Here is a 5,314-nt window from a genome sequence, read left to right as displayed (position 1 = left end):
TGTGTTTTTAGAAAGACTTTCGTTTTTAAAATCTTGAATCTTCTCTGGGCAAATTACACTTGCAACACTCATCCTTTATAAATTCTCCTTCAGTGAAGGGTTTCCTGTGCTGTGCGATTAGCTAGGCTACATCATAACTAGCCAGCGTAGAATTTTCTTGCAGTTTATTAGCACGAAAAAAACTGCTGTTGTTGAGCTGATAAGCCAGCTGCTATTTGTTTTACTTTTTGATCTTGTTTGGCACCAGTGTAAGAGCTGAAGGCCTGATGTTTTATTTTATAATGTCTTTAAATATTATATTCCTTCATTACTGCAACTGATTCCTGGCAAATTAAACCGACACATATTCCACTGACCTCTGTGAAGAAATATTCTTTGCCCCATCATGACTGAAATTTCCTGCACTCACTGTTGATTTTCCTTTTTCTTGCTTGTGCCATGGCTCGCCAAAACGTGATTATGAATTGTTTCTTTTAGTTTGTTCGGTTCATTTATGATGTGTTACAGTGTGCTCAGCCTGCTGGGTTGTCAATTCACACAAATTTTCATCATCATCTTTTATAACAAACATTTTTTAATGTATAGGCTCTGTAATTTGTTCAGTAAAAGTGTTTCCATCGTAGTTCATGCGTATATTTTCTTATCGAATAAAAGTTTATACTACTTAATTATGCACGTGTTTTTATGCCTATTTTTAAAAGTTATGTGCATCATGACGTTTCCATCAAACGTTATTATGCACATCTCCAAAATGAGCATTAAAATAGGTGGGTGGAAACGTAAGGCTATGGTGAGAAAAAAGGGGAGGAGCCTGACAAACTGAGTTTAGAGAATAAAACCTGCTCCTGACCAGGTTAGGTTCCCAGAGTAAGTTACCACGGTAACTGACTCTTAGTTAAAGTTAACTCTCTTTTAGAAACAGCCTTGACTTACCCTGCTTTCTGGAGTTTAACAAACCTGCTATTTTGAAACAGAAAACCCAGAGTTTCTCTCATTTCAGGGTTAAAACACTCTGAGTTTTCACTTAACCTGCTATCTGAAACAGGCCCCTGATGAGACATCTGAATGGCACATCCTTGATGTATCCAGTCACACCATGAATAGGCATTCTGTGCTGGGTGCGTAGATGAACTGGACAGGATCTTTGCAGACTTTTGAGCCAGGTTTGTCTCTACCTATTGCTTGGAGAAGTTAGTATTTAGTTTCTAAGATGATCCTTTCCATTAGATTCATGGTATCAACCAGTGTCCGAGTTCCTTGTTCGTAGAAAGTGTCGTCCCACCATGGGGAGACTTCTGCGTCTAGTGGCATTCTTCCAAGGACGTTGATTTGGCCCATTGAAATGTTCTCTGTTATTTCCAAACAGAATGAATGGTTAGCAGGGCAGGCTAGCCCTCTGTAGGTGAAAGAGTTAATCTTGCTGACAATACACCATTGTGTATGAGACACCTGAATTGCATCGGCATACCCATATAATGATTGAACATTGATAAGTCTGCTGTCATCGGAGGAAAATGGTTGTAAGGTGTTACAGGTACAGACAATGTAATTGAAGGTTTCATGGCAACAAGTGCGACTGTTAAACAAGGTCTCAGAGCCCTTTGAGATCTTATATCCGGTGAGGTGGTCCCATTTAATGACCTGGTTCTTAATTATTTTACCAATTGAGCAAATAGTTGAATATAAATAAATTTGGTCTGGATGTATTAAAGGAAAGGTGGCAAAAAACCCGAGACATCCAACACATTCATCCCCAGTATACATCATAATAGTAGCCAATAATTCAGAATATTTAACATTTTTGATTTTTTTTCTAATGAAAGCCATCTATGTAAATCTAGGATTTAAATTAGGTCATTTAAAACATGTCTGGGTGTTTTATGGAGGTGGAGGTCCAGAATTTCTTGTCTGGCAGTAACAAATAAATCTTGTGCAAATTTTCTGCAGGCCAAGTCACGTTTGATGGTACGGGTCTGATTAAACAATGTGTGGCTGATCATTCGAAGCGCCTGCGCCTCAGATTTGACCACTTTGATCAGGTTATCATTACTGTTGGTAATGTGTTGAAGACCAGTAGCTATCTGGTCTGTTAACCATGTGGAATATTGAGATTGTTTGGAAATTTTGTATGTGTTGGTTAATGAATTTGCTGAACCAAATAAGTGTGCTATATTTCTGAGCAGGTCACGTTTCGAACAAACAGGAGGAATTTGAAGTGCAAGTCTATTCTTGTAATCAGAAATTAAATCGTCGATTCGTGACCGTAGCCATGCGTATGAATTATCATCAACATTACAATGCTTACAATAGGCCGACAGTACACTGGAAATATTGTATGTTACATGTGTCATTACCAAATTCACATCATGTAAAAGAGTCTTATTTACATTTCCCCTAATCAATCTGCAAGGTGGTGCTGGGTAAAGCTTTGGATACTTTAGGTTTTGTATATCCGCAGGTTGTTATATTGAAGCAATAGATCGAAGTCCATGAGCAGTTTTGTGGATTCGTAAATTTTTCCATATCTGGGGATCATTTCCCCACACAGTACGTTCCTTCTTTTCTGTTTGTCCATACAAAGGTTTTCGGTTTTCGTTCATTAGGTGTGTATGATGTGAGGTTATAATTAGCTTCAATGAAATACATGTGTGTGTCGTTGTGTCTCTCTGTGTGTGTGCATCTTTAAGTTGCAGGTTCTAAATCTTTAATGAAATGGCATAATTTTGGGTCTGTCCTCTTGATTATATCTTGGTGGAGGGTGTTCATTTCTCCAACTATGGCACATGGGTCTATTTTAAGTTGATACCAGGCTGTGATATTGTGCATAAATTTGGGTGCATGTGTGTGACCTGAAATGCTTTCAGTCGGTGGGTGGGTGCTGCCTAAACTACAAGAAATTTTTGGTGTGCAAATTCGATCCGGAGCTAAACTAGGAGGCCATGTAATTATCTCTTTCAGCATGAGCGTAATGTTTAGTGTGGATGACCCCTTAGAGTATTTCCACACCCACCTTCCACATTTCAGATTATGTGTAAGGAAAACTCTTTGGCCCAGTCTGACGCAGTCAGTCCAAATATCTTTCTTGCGTAGGAGACAGAGAAAGAAAAATGCAACAGTCATTCCTTTTGTTTTCTTTGGAACAATTTACATTGTGACATGTGGTACCATTTTAGTCTTCCTTTGACATCTGTATTAATGCAGCTGTTGCATACAGCTTTGACCTCATATGGCCCAGGCAATCGAGGTGTGAATGGGCCATGTTTCACAAAGACCCTAATCATTATCATGTCACCCTCTATAAATTTTGTTTCAGAATTTGGATTAAATTGTGTCATTCATTAAGTCAGACTGTTGTCGGTTTAAGGAGGCCTGTGTATACAGTATACTGAGTCTTTCTTGTAATTGTTTCAGTACAGTCTGTTAGGTTGCGACCATGAGAGGTCCCAGATCTGCTGGAGTGATTTCTGGGTCAATGGGCAGTTTCATGATTCTTGCCGTCATTAATTCGAATGGGCTGATACCTGTAGTTTTTGATGGGTTTGCTCTCATGACTGTTAGCACTGTGGGCAATGCATCCGTCCACCTGTTGTCATTTTGTAATAATTGTTTTGCAATGTTTTCTTTGAACGTTCCACCATTCCAGAGCTCTGTGGTCTGTGTGCATTTTGCAAATGGATTTCATTATTTGACCAGTAAAATGAGTTCCCTGATCTGATTCAATTTGGACGGGGGCTCCCCAGATGGGGGAGATTTTGGTTTGCTAACACGCATGCCACTGTGTTTGCACTTTTATTGCGAGTTGCAATCGCTTCTACCCATTTTGAGATTTTATAGTTTATTACAAGGCAATAACAATATCTCCTTTGGCACTGGGTAGCGGGCCAATGAAATCTAGCAATAGAAATGTCCAAGGTCCTTTTGGCGGTTCTGCTCTACACAGTTTTGTCCGACCTTACCTGCCTTGGTTTATGGTAGCACATACAATGCATGCGTCACACCATCTTTGAATGTCTGAGATCATTTCTGGCCACCAGAAGAAATTTCGTATCAGCTTTTTTGTTTTAGGAGCTGAAACGTGCGAAATCAAGGTATAGCCTAATCACTGGTTTTTGGAGAGCGTCAGGGACAACGCATTTTTCAAGACTAAACCCTCAACAATCTCGATTGACTGGTCCTGCCGTAAATGTGGCACAAGCTCTCCCTCCGGAGTAAACAAATCTTTCTGATAATGTTTCTAATCAATGGGAGTAGGCCGCACCGCACTCACAGCCAGAGCACCCAATCTGTCAGGTTGCCATTCATCCCCCTTCACCGCTGCAAGTTTTGCTAATTTATCTGCAATGTTGTTGTTTTGCTCATGTTCGTCTGCATTTTGGCTAATGTGCACTCGCACTTTGATAACCAACAATGACGAATCACATTTTTTTATCAAGTGCTAAATGGAGGTTATGATGTTAAAATGTTTGATTGGTGTTCAAGCAGAGGTCAGGAATTTACACAATTGCCATTGTGTCATAAAATCATGTACCACGCCAAATGCATAGCGGCTGTCGGTATAAATGCATAATGGTTCATGATGTGTTTTGATTGCTTCTAATAGTGCGATGAGTTGTGATGTCTCTGGCCTGGATATCTGCTATCCATCTTTCTAATCTCTGTGTTGAAACACCTTTTATTCGGCCCTGTAACACCATTAATACTGGCACATGCATGGTATGCATAACAACAGGTTGAAAACCTACATTAAGTTCTGTTGCTGTCAACATCCAGTGAACCGCCAGCACATGCTGTGTACATGGGTCGAATCCTTGTTCTACTGGGGATTTTTTTCTGCTGTAATATCCTATGGGTCACAATTTACCCCGTTGTCTTGGCCTAGAACACCCCTCAACGTAATGTTATTTGCATCGACTTGCATATGGAAGGGTTTTAAAAGATTAGGGAGACCTAGCGCGGATGCGGAACGTAAATGTTCTTTTAGGTTAAAAAAGGCTTTTTCCATGTTCATCTGTCCGTTCTAGGACATCCGCTGGTTTTGTTTTCCCTTTTATCAACGAGTAAAATAGATCACAATGTTGGCAAAATCTGGAATTAAATCCCTTAAGTAGTTGGCTGTTTCTAAAACCTTTTGTAATGCAATTAGAGTGTGTGGCTGAGGCAGTTCGGTAATGCATTTTCGTCTGTCTTCCGTTAGTGCGTGATAACTGGGTGTTATTGTGTACCCCATGTATTGCACTTCTTTTCGTGCAATCTGAGCTTTTTCTTTGTTAAGTTTGAAGCCAGCTTCCGAGTTCCGAGTGTTAACAGTGTAATG

At 39.8% G+C, this 5,314-nt stretch overlaps 1 pseudogene across 1 annotated transcript; it reads right to left on the bottom strand.

Moving 5' to 3' along the window:
- Positions 1-848: 848 nt before the first annotated feature.
- Positions 849-2,880, bottom strand: LOC147835797 (uncharacterized; annotated as a pseudogene). The gene has a single exon (XR_015498450.1). The product of XR_015498450.1 is annotated as an uncharacterized LOC147835797, transcript variant X1 (transcript).
- Between the last annotated feature and the right edge of the window lie 2,434 nt (positions 2,881-5,314).

Source organism: Danio rerio, chromosome 8 (genome assembly GCF_052040795.2).
Source record: "Danio rerio strain M-AB ecotype USA chromosome 8, GRCz13ab, whole genome shotgun sequence".
Classification (NCBI taxonomy): domain Eukaryota; kingdom Metazoa; phylum Chordata; class Actinopteri; order Cypriniformes; family Danionidae; genus Danio; species Danio rerio.
This window is presented reverse-complemented; position numbering and strand designations above follow the sequence as displayed.